Below are 13617 nucleotides of genomic sequence, written 5' to 3'. Positions count from 1 at the left end.
TGTGTGTGACCCCATAGGTTCTATTCTGACTGGTAGTGAGATATATCACAATCTCTATCACAATATCATTGAAAACTTCTTTCAATGGGTTGGATGATTCCAACTCAACTTATTTGGGTTTATCGACCATCGAGATATTCCCTATGAGTCTCACCATCCACCAGTGACACCTAGCCGTATGTAGTGGCTACCCAGCAGAATGGAATAATGAACCTCTAGGTGTAGTTATTGTGGGATACAGTCCTACTATCGTGGATCCCTATAGGACGGAGGTCATGAACAACTCGTCAAACCCCATCGTTTGTCATATGTCAAGATTTATTCGATTTAAGTTCGAGAGTGGAAAACTCTTTCTCCACTGTTTTTACTGCCCGGCCGAGGTCTTATGAACTCAGTCTTATAAATCACCTCGACATACTTCTTCTCAACATAGTCGCGTATGAGGTGGAAGCGCCGCTCTATATGCTTGGACTTCTGATGAGACTTTGGCTCCTTAGCAAGAGCTATGGCGCCATTATTATCGCATTAGAGTGTTATGGCATCTGATGACATAACATCCAATTCCGCAATGAATTTCTTGAACCAGAAGCCTTCCTTAGCAGTTTCAGAGGCGGCGATATATTCAGCTTTCATAGTAGAATCAGCAATGATCGGTTGTTTAGAACTTTTCCAATTCACCGTACCACCATTGCACAAGAACACATATCTAGATGTTGACTTTCTATCATCGATATCAGTCATGAAGTCTGAATCTATGTACCATTCTACCTTTAACTTTGATGTTCCTCCATAGATCAAGAATAAATCTTTAGTTCTTCTTATGTACTTAACAATATTCTTCACAACTGTCCAATGCTCTTCACCTGGATTCGACTGATACTGCTAGTGACACTCATAGCAAGGGCTATATCAGGTCGTGTACACAGCATGGCATACATGAGGCTCCCTATTGCCGATGCATAAGGGATCTTGCTCATTCGTTGAATCTCTTCAGATATATTGGGGCACATCTTTTTGGAGAGATGAATTCCATGCCTAAAGGGTAAGAGACCTCTTTTGGAGTTTTCCATGCTGAACCTTTCCAGCACTTTCTCTATGTACATCTTCTGTGATAGGCCAAGCATCCTTTTAGATCTATCTCTATAGACCTTAATCCCCAAAATATAGGATGCTTCCCCAAGGTCTTTCATGGAGAAATCTTTTGACAACCAGACCTTGACCGAGGTTAGCATGGGAATATATATCATTCCCAATCAAGAGAATGTCATCTACGTACAATACGAGAAACACGACAGCACTCCCACTAACCTTCTTGTAAACACAATTTTTCTTCGTTTTTGATGAAATCAAACGTTCTGATTGCATCATTGAAACGAGTGTTCCAACTCCAAGATGCTTGCTTTAGTCCATAAATGGACCTTTGCAGCTTGCAGACCTTGTGATCTTCATCACTGGAAGTTTTGCTCCATATAGATATCTTTATCAAGATATCCATTTAGGAAAGCAGTTTTCACATCCATCTGCCAAATTTCATAATCATGAAATGCTGCAATGGCAAGCAATGTTCGGATGGATTTCAGCATGGCTACAGGTGAAAATGTCTCCTGATAGTCAATGCCTTCGCGTTGACTATACCCTTTCGCTACTAGCCTTACCTTATAGGTTTCTACCTTTCCATCCGAACCTATCTTCCTTTTGTAGATCCATTTGCATCCAATAGGTACAATACCTTCTGGTGGATCCATTAAAGTCCAGACTTGGTTGGAATGCATGGAGTCTAACTCTGACTTCATAGCTTCCAACCATTTCTCGGAATCGATATCTGATATCGCCTCGTCGTAGGTTTTGGGATCCTGTATGTGTTCCCTATCTCCGATGAGGAACATTTTCTTAGTATCCTCTTCAAGCATACCTAAGTATCTATCAGGAGGATGAGAGACCCTACCAGATCTACGAGGTGAAGGAACAACGTATACTGGCTCTGTATGAATGGGTTCTATAGGATCCATGACTCGTTGCTTTTTAGAGACTTTCTCTTCAAATTCAATTTTCCTCCCACTGGCTCTATCAAGGATAAACTGTTTTTCCAAGAAGATGGCATGTAGGCTCACAAACACTCCTCTGAGACGTAAAAATTATATCCTAATGACTCTTTAGGATATCCTATAAAATGAGCACTTATGGTTCTAGCCTCTAGCTTGTCCGCCTATAGTCGCTTGACGTGGGCCGGACATTCCCAAATCTTGAGATGACAAAGACTTGGTTTCTTACCATGCCATATCTCATACTGTGTGGTAGGGACGGATTTAGAGGAAACTTTATTCAGTAAATAAATTGCGGTAAGTAAGGCATCTCCCCAAAGAAACATAGGTAAATCAGTGAAGCTCATCATGGACCGAACCATATCCAATAGAGTCCGATTTCTCCTCTCTGACACCCCGTTGAGTTGAGGTGTACCCGGAGGAGTCCATTGTGAAACTATGCCATTCTCCTTGAGATAGTCTCGGAATTCTCCACTAAGGTATTCTCCTCCTCGATCTGATCGAAGAGCCTTAAGGGGTTTCTCAGTTTGTTTTTCTACTTCATTTTTGAACTCTTTGAATTTTTTGAAAGATTCAGATTTGTGTTTCATAAGATACACATACCCATATCGTGAATAATCATTGGTAAAGGTAATGAAGTACGAATAACGACCTCTGGCTAGCATATCGAATGGGCCACACACATCTGTATGTACCAGGGTAAGTATTTCAGTGGTCCTCTCTCCATGTCCTACAAAGGGCAATCTAGCCATTTTTTCTTGAAGACAGGACTCGCAAACAGGATATGACTCGGAAGTCAATGAGCCGAGAAGCCCATCTTTATCCATTTTGTTCATTCTGTCCTCTCCAATATGGCCAAGTCTGAGGTGCCACAAATATTTTTGGTTTATCTCATCCCTGGATCTCTTGGATCCTTTGGCACTTACTTCTTGCTCAGACACATTTACAGATACATCCATATGTAAATGATAGAGACTGTCAATCATAAAACCACGTACGACTATTTTATTTCTGAAATAAATAGAATAGCAGTCTTTGTCAAATGTAAAAATATGACCTTCCTATGCTAGACATGAAACAGAAATCAAATTTCTGCTAGCAGCAGGTACATAATAACAATCTCTAAGTAATAAACTAAAACCAGTTGGTAGTCGCAGAAAGTAGGTGCCCATAGCCACAGCAGCAACTTTTGCCCTGTTGCCAATCCGAAGGGCTACCGCACCTTCCACCAGCCTTCTACTTTTCTTTAGACCCTGCATAGTAGTGCACAAGTGAGCACTAGAACCAGAATCTATAACCCAACTCGAAGTAGAGGAAACCGTAAGGTTAGTTTCAATCACGAGCAAGTCTAACATACCTTCTGAAGGTGTGTCTGCCTTCATGTTGTTTAGGCTCTCGAGGTATGAAGGACAGTTCCTCTTCCAGTGGCCATCGACATTACAGTGGAAACATTTTCCTTTGTCATTAGCCTTTTTCTTTTGAACTTTCTTCTTTGGCTTTTTGTCTTTCTTCTGCTTCTTAGCAGGCTTCTTTTTCTTCCAAGTAGACTTTCTCTTAGAACCAGAAGTCAACTCAGCAGCAAGGACATTGCCCCTTGAATCTTTCAAGGCTCTCTCAGCAGTTACCAACATGTTTAACAGTTCAGTCTTAGTGCATTCAATCTTATTCATGTGGTAGTTTACTATAAACTGTCCAAATGAATCAGGAAGAGATTGAAGGATCAGATCTACTTGCAATTCCTTGTGCATGTTCATACCGAGCTTCTCAAGCTCCTCTAGGTCCTTGATCATAGTCAGACCCTGATCATGGACAGACTGCCCCTCACGCATCTTTGCTTTCAAGAGCCTCTTGGATACTTCAAAACGAGCTGTACGACTCTACTCACCATACAACTCTTGCAGGTGTGCCAGTATGTCCCTAGCAATCTTCATATTCTCTTGCTGGCATTTGAGTTCATTGGACATGGATGCCATGATGTAGCACTTGACCCTAATGTCATCGTCTGTCCACTTTTCATGCGTCGCACGCTGATCAGCGGTCGGACGTGCTGGTAATGTGGGGATATCATTGTCGAGCACATAGCCTATTTTCTCGCAACTTAGAATAATTTTGAGATTTTTAAGCCAGTCTCTGTAATTGGTACCGGTCAGTCTGTTGGTCACAAGAATACGGATCAAAGGGTTTGAGGCTGACATTGTGATCTGTAGAGAGTAAAGATTCTAGTTAGATTTTTGTACTTGATCCTAATTTGTTGTAGGGTCTTTTAGAACAAATATACCTCTCACTATTTTCTCGAATTCCTCACACTCCCCTGGTAAGAAAATGGAAATCCTACACGACTAGGATTTCTAGTAGGTACTGCGGTCCCACCGATTTATATGCCACCTCACCTAACAGTTATTGATGACATATAAGTGGATGAGTGTACAACTCTTATACAATGCTTCTCAAGCATGTTGCAGTGCTACTTGGTCTCTAAGTCATGTAGACCTCACCTAACAGTTATTAGTCCCATTCCTTAGTTAAGTCAGACCCACCGTATAACCGTAGAAATAAAGTTGTCATTGGATCCTCACCTAATAGTTATTGGTGCCCAACCCCATCTTTATCCCTACAATATCACATGTCTATAGAGAGGTCCAGCCCCCCGATGCAATTTGCCCACTGTGTCCAGCCGAGACAAGTCAACACCAGAAAGACCTTAGCAGCTCTACTACGGTGGAAGACCTATGGACTTAATATTGGTTAATCATGTCTTAGTGTTTGCAACTTGAGCTCTTTATAAGAGGTAATCGAACAATTGGCCAGGTAAGCAGGTGGGAGGCTCCTCTTACTCATAGAGTAAGGTCCTAATTAAGTAACCACCTTCCATGCTTTTCTAGACACCAATTAAATCAATTAATCTAATATGACTCGCTCATGTTGGTTCACTCTCGACTTGATTGAGGAGGTTTTAGTTTAGGTCTCATTGGGATTGCTCTATTAGTTTGCATCATATGTAAACCTATCTACCCCACTCACATTCGCATCAAATGCAAATGGCACATCGCAGGCAGTTATAATCGCAGCAATAAATAAAGTTAAACTTTAAATAGGTGATGATCATGGATTCTAATTAGATCATATTACAAGCACATGCACGTTAACCGATTAGTTGGTCTTCAATTCTTGAATTGGTCCCGAGCCTTCTTGATTCGATCCCTGATCAACTCTTGATCCAATCGCCATCAACCACTCAGATCGCCGTTCGTCTCATGTACTGTCTTCTACTTGATCGTTGACGTACATTACATCACAGAAATACAACCAGATATAAAATAATAAATTACATCCCCTTTTAGGAGGCACGCAGGCCTCTCAAAACATCAAATAAGATGCATGCAAGCATCTGAAAAATTACATGACATTACATATCACATCGCAGGTCATTACATTTGATACCAAAAGGGTTTGAATCCTATGATCATCACAGCATGTAACAATTATAATTTTCAGATCTGAAATCTAATTGATTATCTTATGACATAGGTTGCTGATCATGCTAAACACGAATCTAAATTTTGTAATTCCATTAACAATGTAATTAGAATCATCAATTTATCACATAAAAATCAGCATGCAAAAATCAGTAACCCTGAAAAATCTGCATGCAGAAAATTTTCAGCATGCATAACCTTTTAAATTTTAGATCTAAGATGCCTATTAATAATTAATCCTTATCTTAATCTACGAAGCCTAGGCTTTGATACCACTATTAGGAACCCGCCCATGCCGCAGAAATTAAAAAAATTTCAGATGCAGCGGAAGTAGCATACGCGGGATCAATCGTTCATCTCATAAACGTTATTCAAAAACCGTTCGTAGACAGATAAGGATTAAAACTTTTAAAACATTATGAAGATCAGATCTTCACCTTGTGCGGGTAGATGATCATCGCAAACTGAAGTTCGTGGTTTAGGATGAAGGTTCGCTTGAAGCCGTACACGCGTCCGGCCTCTACACGAAGAAAAAACCGATCCAACCTTCTTTGTCTCCCCGGGGTGCTAGCTCTCTTGCAAAGATAATTTTAATGGCTGATGTCTTCCCTTTGGATCAACTCTTGATTGTGCTTGGGAGGAGGAAGAAGAAGGATGAAGAAAGGAAGAGGAACGAAGCCCCTGCAGTCTTCTTTCTTTTCCCTGCATTGGAAGAAGGAGGGGAGGAGGAGGAGGCCGCCAAGGCCTTCTTCTTTTCTTCTCCTTGCTTGCGGCTGAACCAAGAGGTGGAAGAGAGGGGGGCGTACGGCTGAGGAGGAGAGGGCTTGAATGCCCTAGGTGCTGCCCCCTCTTCCCTTTAAATAGGATGTGGAGCTCCTAACTTTTAGGAGCTCCTTGACAAATTTCCAAGAGGGGCACCAGCCCCTCTTGTGTTGCCGCACCAAGGAGGAAAAGGAGGAGGGGCGTGCGCCCCTCCTTCTTGGTTAACCTAATCCTCCTCTAAGGGAGATTAGGAGGCCCTAATGTGGTTAAGTCCTAATCTAATTAGGCTTAGACCAAGGGTGAACCAATTTTGGGTTTAATCAATGCTAGTCCTAATCTAATTAGAACTCAAATGAATTATGACTCCATTGAACTCTTCAATCCTAATCCAATTAGGAGTCATGTTAATTCATTCGATTAATAATTAATTAGGACTTAAGAAATCCTAATCCAATTAGGACTTATTCAATTTTAGTTCTAATCCAATTAGGACTCTTATTTGAATCCGAAGTCCTAATCTAATTAGAACTTCTAGAAATTCTATTCTAAGTAGGAATCCATATTAAATTCAAAATCCTAATCTAATTAGGATTGTAGGAATCCTACTCCAAGTAGGACTTCCGGAATCCTATTCCAAGTAGGATTCCCAGTCCTAATCCAATTAGAACTTCCAGAATCCTATTCCAAGTAGGACTCGTGTTTAAGTCCAATTAATTAATTCTCATTGTTCCTTCTTCAACTGATCCTCGATCGAATTGATTACTTGTGATTCATAATCACGATTCAACCATCGGATCGGTCAATGCCTCTAATGTGTGTGACCCCATAGGTTCTATTCTGACTGGTAGTGAGATATATTGCAATCTCTATCACAATATCATTGAAAACTTCTTTCAATGGGTTGGAACGATTCCAACTCAACTCATTAGGGTTTATCGACCATCGAGATATTTTTTGTGAGTCTCACCATCCACCAGTGATACCTAGCAGCATGTAGTGGCTACCCAGTAGAATGGAATAATGAACCTCTTGGTGCAGTTATTGTGTGATACAGTCCTACTATCGTGGATCCCTATAGGACGGAGGTCATGGACAACTCGTCAAACACCATCGTCTGTCATATGTCAAGATTTATTCGACTTAAGTTCGAGAGTGGAAAACTCTTTCTCCACCATTTTTACTACCCCGGCCGAGGTCTTACGAACTCAGTCTTATAAATTACATAGGATCTCTCCTAATCTACCAAGGTCGATAGATTCCATATAGGTGCATGCCCTACTCTTACAGTGAACCTATTGCAGCCAATCTACACTGCATGGACCCTTATGTCTAGAGACCATGTATACATGCCGTCAAACTACAATAACCTCGCTGTGAGTAGCCGAAGCACCGTAGGTCAAAGGACCAGTCACACTACTGCAACATCAAGCAAATCACTGACGAGTGGATGTTCAAGTGACTTCTTGTCTTGGTCACGCTCTGTACCCTTATTCTTGAACAAGCACCTGCACTACTACTTCAGTGTCCCCACACCGTGGACTCGAGTCTCGTCCATTCTCAAGAAAAGTAGTATGTGCACTGATTTCATTGGATCGATCACCGTTCTCGCGATGATCCATCGATCAGGAGCATTTAAAAATTAATCACCAATAATACATGGCTTAAATTCTTAACTCTTAAGAATATGCATCATCATCTTATTAATTTTTTGGACGATTCATGGACACATAAAAAGTATGAATGAAAAATATCTTTTATTTATTCAATAATAAATAGTCAAGTACAAAATTATGTCCTAGAATTAACAATGTATTAGCCAAATTGGCTTCTATGGCATACATCAAACAGGATGTTGGTCCTACGCCAATCTTCTTGTTCTTTATCCTGGGTCAATATACATCTCACAACTCCTAAAAATTCAAACGTCTCAATGATTTCTTCCTCTTCTTCATATTCATCTATCAAATTGGTCTCTACTTCGTAGACTTTTTCTCCATAATTCAGGATCTTCTTCTTCTACTTCTCCTATGTGTAACGCTCTAGTGGGGCATTGGCTTGCATAATGTCCTATTTTATGACACCTAAAACAAGGGACATTGTTTTCCTTTCTACCTTCAGGGGCCTTTCCTTTGTCGTCCCTACGAGTCTGTGGAGTGATAGGATTGGGTCTGTGTGATGGGTTTGGACTTGGGTTTGGCCTGCTTCCAGGGTTGCTAATCCTATTGGGTTCAGGTCGTCGAAAAATGGGTCCCCTCTGGAATCGTTCGCAGTCTCTGACAATCTAGTAGGCTTGGTCTAAATCATGAATTTTTCTTAAGAACAATTCCCTTTGAATGTCCTCCTTAAGACCAGCTCTAAACCTAGATAGGGTTACGGCTTCTGACTCGACTATGTTGCACCTTATAGCGAACTCATTAAATTTGGCAATGTACTCAGATACAGTTTTTCCTCCTTGATTTAATCTTTGCCATTGATCTAGTAACCTCTGTTCGTAGGATAATGGGACGTATTTCTCTCTTAGCTTAATTTACATCTGTCTCCATATATTGTTAGGTAGTTCTTCTCTTTGTCTAGTGATCCTCTCAATATTTCCCCAGTATAACCTTGCATATCATGTCAACCTAAGCTTGGCAAATTTGAATTTTCTTTCTTCCGACATTTCATACCACTCAAAATATTGATCCATGTTATTTTTCCAATCAATGTATATCTTAGGGTCTAGACTTCCTTCGAAGGAGGGTGCATCAAGTCTGATACTCCTAAGGGCTCGTTCATCCTGGTCTACATGTTCCTGATGTGGTCGTCGCTGATTATGTTCAGGAGTGAAAAGGTGGTGATGGGGTTGGGGTGTCGATTCAGGTAGTTTAGGTTCCACGTGGGTCTGTTGATTTTTTTTCTAGGGTTCCTAGCCTCTCCTCAACTTGATCAAACCTATTGTTCAATTGTTTGAACTCCTCAATCATAGTCCTTAGGATGGTCTCAAGATTGGGGTCCATGGCTTCAATGGGTTGTGTATGTGATGGGTTGTAGGGTGTTCCTAATCTAGTTGTCATATAAGGCTCAAGACAAAACAAAATGACTAACCTATGCTAGGGTTTGCTAAATCTAAATCAAAGACTTATCTAATCAAAATTAGTTCACCACTTGCCCAGGCTAGTTGGACCAAGAGTTCGTGTAACCGCCATTAACCATACTTAGCTGACACCAACTGCTTAACGGGGCTGGGCAGATAAGATGGTAGCCACGACCCTGATCGGAACTTTTCTAGACAGCAAGGATTTAGCCAAATTCAATTAGCCTAAAGACTCGTTGTGGTTTCTAAGTTAAGTTGGCTAGTTGAGTTTTAAATTAGGCTTGGGTTCTAGATTTACGAGGGTGGTTGTTTTGGGCTAAGGAAAGGTGATGAAATCCTTCCTTTATGTTGTAATTAGAGTGCCCTTAATATGATTTATGATGGATGCAACTATATTAAATGTCCACACAAGTTGAGATTTAAAATTTCAAATTTCAAATTTCGAATTTAAACTTTTGAATTTTGAATTTCAGATTTGAATTTTAGTTTTCAGCTTTTGAATTTCAAATTTCAAATTTGAAGTTTAAATTTCAAATTTAAATTTTGAATCTTAGATTTTTTTGGTTTCAATTTAAGTCCTCATTTTTAATTTCGAATTTTGAATTTCATATTTGGAGCCCAAACCTAGAATTTCAAATTTAACTTTGAAATTGTTAACTTCAAATCCTAAATTTGTGGAGATCAGATCTCAACTTTAATAACTGAAATTTGGAATTAAAATTTGAAATATTCAGATTTAATTCATAAACTTAATAAGGCATGCAAACTAGGATTTTAGCATCAATGAATTTCAGCAAAGGGCAGAAATTTCAGGGTTAATCAATGTACATACCTAATTAACCGGCTCTGATACCAAAAATGATGCGGGATGAATGCGAGGGATTTAAATATAAGGATTATCAGTAAGTTATGTTGATTAACTAGCCTAATTGCAACAGGAAATTCAGTCACATATGAGCTAAGAATGCATTATCATGAGTATAGTAATTTCAGGACTAGTTACCCGCATGTACTAATTCATTTAGTATTTAGAGTAATGGACCGTTGTGGTTGAGAAACCACCAGATTATGATGCTTTCTTCAATAAATCAGACCTAAAGTTGAGGCTTACCAAACATTGAACTTCTAGAATTCTTCTGGAGGAGGATCCTTGATCTCACTCTCGAGGGTTGATGATTGGATAACCAAGCTTCATCTTCCGTTGCAACAGGGCCCCCTTGCTATTGGTTTGGAAGGATAATAGACCCAATGATATGGAATACTTTAAGGACCTGGAAAGAAGCAGGGATTAGAGGTTTGGCGTGAGAGAGGAATGGAAATCACAAAAGAAAAGGGAGGCGAGAGGAGATAAGGCTGTGGTGGATGTGGAAGTGGCTTTAGGGCCTCATGCCCAACTTGGAACAAGGGCCTCACGCCCAACCTTCTCTCAAGGTGACAAAGCAAGATTGCTAAGGAAGAAAGAAGCACTTTTTATTCATTCATCAACTGCCATTACAAGATGTCATGAGGAGGTATTTATAGACTTTCCTCATGATTTGAAATTTAAACACATAATGACTGGCGCCCCATATTTAAAGGCTTGATTGCTAGAGAAAAAGAAGGAAAGTTGACCGGCTTTAAGGGAAAGATTTGAAGAGTTGTTGGCTCCCATTTGAAATTTCCTTGCATTTGAATTGTGGCCGACCTCTTGGACTTTGAATTTGGGTAACATGTCAACTTGTATGAGGTGGCATGGTGATTGGTTCTTTTGATTTTGATTCTTCCATTTGGCATTATCCTCTTGGTTGAGATGATTGCTGATGTGGTATTGAGGTGGCATCTGGTTGAGATGATTGTTTATGTGGTGTTGAGGTGGCATCCCAATAGGTGGCATATAGCATGTTGTATAGGGATTGGTTCTTCTGATGAGGTGGCATGATGTTGCATTGGTTCCTTTGATAAGATGGCATGATGTGGTAGACTCCTTATGCTTGACTTCATCCTGGTTGGCGTGCTTCCATTGGTTGGAATGGTGATGAGGTGGCTAGCTGATGTTGATGTGGATGCCGAGGTGGTGCTCCAAGGGTGTGCAAAGGTGGTGGTAGAAACCTGACTTGGCTTTCTTTCTGACTCAATGATTTTATTTACAGGACTCGATCAAATTTAAGTTAGCCACAGTGACCTTGAGTTAATTGATTGGAATCTTTTTCGGATTCTGGTGCCCGCACCACTAGCATTTGTACTCATTGGCCCACATACATCAGAATGTACAAGGGTCAATAAATCACTAGCTCGTTCACCTTTTCCGGTAAAAGGTGATTTGGTCATTTCACCAAGAAGATATAATTCACAGGTTGTCAATGATTCACAATCATGAACATCGAGGATTCCCTCTTTACTTAACTTGTTCATCATGTTCTTGTTAATATGACCTAGCCTATGATGCCAAAGGTAGACATCCGTGCATTATCTATTTTATGGTGCTTATTGAATTTATACATTACATGAACAGGCTGTGACAAAATGTAAATGCCATTACTCAGAATTCCATTCATTACAACAACACCATTCCAAATGACATTCCAATAATTCTTTTTTATTGATATTTCATAACTATTTTTGGCCAAAAGGCCTACAGAAATGATATTCAATAGAAAACTTGGACAATAGTGACAATCACTAAGGACATTTACATGAGAGCTGAATTCAAGTTTAAGAATTCCTAAAGGTAGAACTGGAACTGGTCTTCCATCTCCAACATTTAGGAACCTTTCTCTTTCTTTAAACCTCTTATTGACTTGTAGTCCCTGCAACGAATTGCAAATATTAAAAGGACTACCGGTATCCAATATGTTGGGAATTATATCCTAAATCCAATCAATTAGTGATTGTGAATGTATTTGGATCAATTATAAATAATATGGTATTTATTCATCACCAGAACATCTTCACAAACTCCGATGTGATGAAGTCCTTAGGACTGCTTTGTGTAATGAAATATGATTTTGTCACACAAGTCCTTAATGTTCATGACCGTATGATATACTATTAATAGGACGATAGTATTATCGGGCATAGGTCATTGTGTATCATAATTGTTGGTTGTCTTCCAAACCATAGAGTATAGAGATACTAGTATGGTATATAGGTGAATGGTAGTGTACGTTCACTGAACGTGACCAATTGATGGACTCTCTCTTGTCAAGAGTTGTTCCGAGTGGATATGGGTATGTATCCTTTAGACCTGAGATTGCAACCGGTGGCTTGCAAGCAACTCACTGTACTTTGGTGCCGGACTACCTAGATTTCTAATCCAGCAATGAAAGGTTTCTGGGTCCAGTCAAGTACTTGTGGTAGTCAGTTGCAAATCAAGATGGGATTGACCTCCCTTAGGAATAAGGATGAATGCCTTGTGTTTTCAATTAAGTAGTACCCTGGCCAGAAAAAGTCAAATCTCTATCACTTGACTTATTGAATTGAAACATATTTCCGGATGAATCATTTCAGGGTAGACAGACTCTGAACCCACCCTGGGCATTTTTTGGTCAAGAGGATGAATTATGCGGTAACCATAGTCCATAGGTTCTAGAATGTTGCTTTGCATCTATTCGGCCTATCTGGTCGTCGGGTCCTATTGCTAGATGGTTACTTCGATTAGTGCAGGAAGTGTTCTTGTACTACCGGCTTAGGCTCGAACCTATGAGGTCACACGCTTAGAAGTTTCTGGATTGATCAAATGGCTGATTGACAATTGAGAATCGTCTAGAGGTAAAATAGTCAATGTGATTGACTGATTGCCTTAAGCAATTGTTGCTTGAAAAAGTTAATTGGTGATTGGATCACTGATTAGACTCAATTTGCCCCCAACCAAATTAGATTTGGCTTGAGTCAAATTGGACTAGAACTTCTTTGCCCATGTGGGACCCACATACTGTATGTGGGACCCACGTCCTGCATATGTGGGACCCACATACTGTATGTGGGACCCACATACTGTATGTGGGACCCACATACTGTATGTGGGACCCACGTCCTGCCTAGGTGGGACCCACATACTGTATGTGGGACCCACATCTTGATCGCCCTCTAGGCCACGTCATCCTTTTGGAAGAGTGACACGTGGCGGAGCAGGATACCTCTTTTGCTTGCATGTGTGACATGTGGCGGGCTTGGACACCTCACACTCCTCCTGATGTCATCCATGACCTCATCTGCCTCATAAGGTCATCCATGACATCGCCCTCCAGGCCATCATGAGGTCATCCATGATTCAAAGTTGTAATGC

Source organism: Phoenix dactylifera, chromosome 14 (genome assembly GCF_051530095.1).
Source record: "Phoenix dactylifera cultivar Ajwa chromosome 14, Ajwa_hap1_PhDact_Kaust_v1.1, whole genome shotgun sequence".
NCBI lineage: Eukaryota > Viridiplantae > Streptophyta > Magnoliopsida > Arecales > Arecaceae > Phoenix > Phoenix dactylifera.
This window is presented reverse-complemented; position numbering follows the sequence as displayed.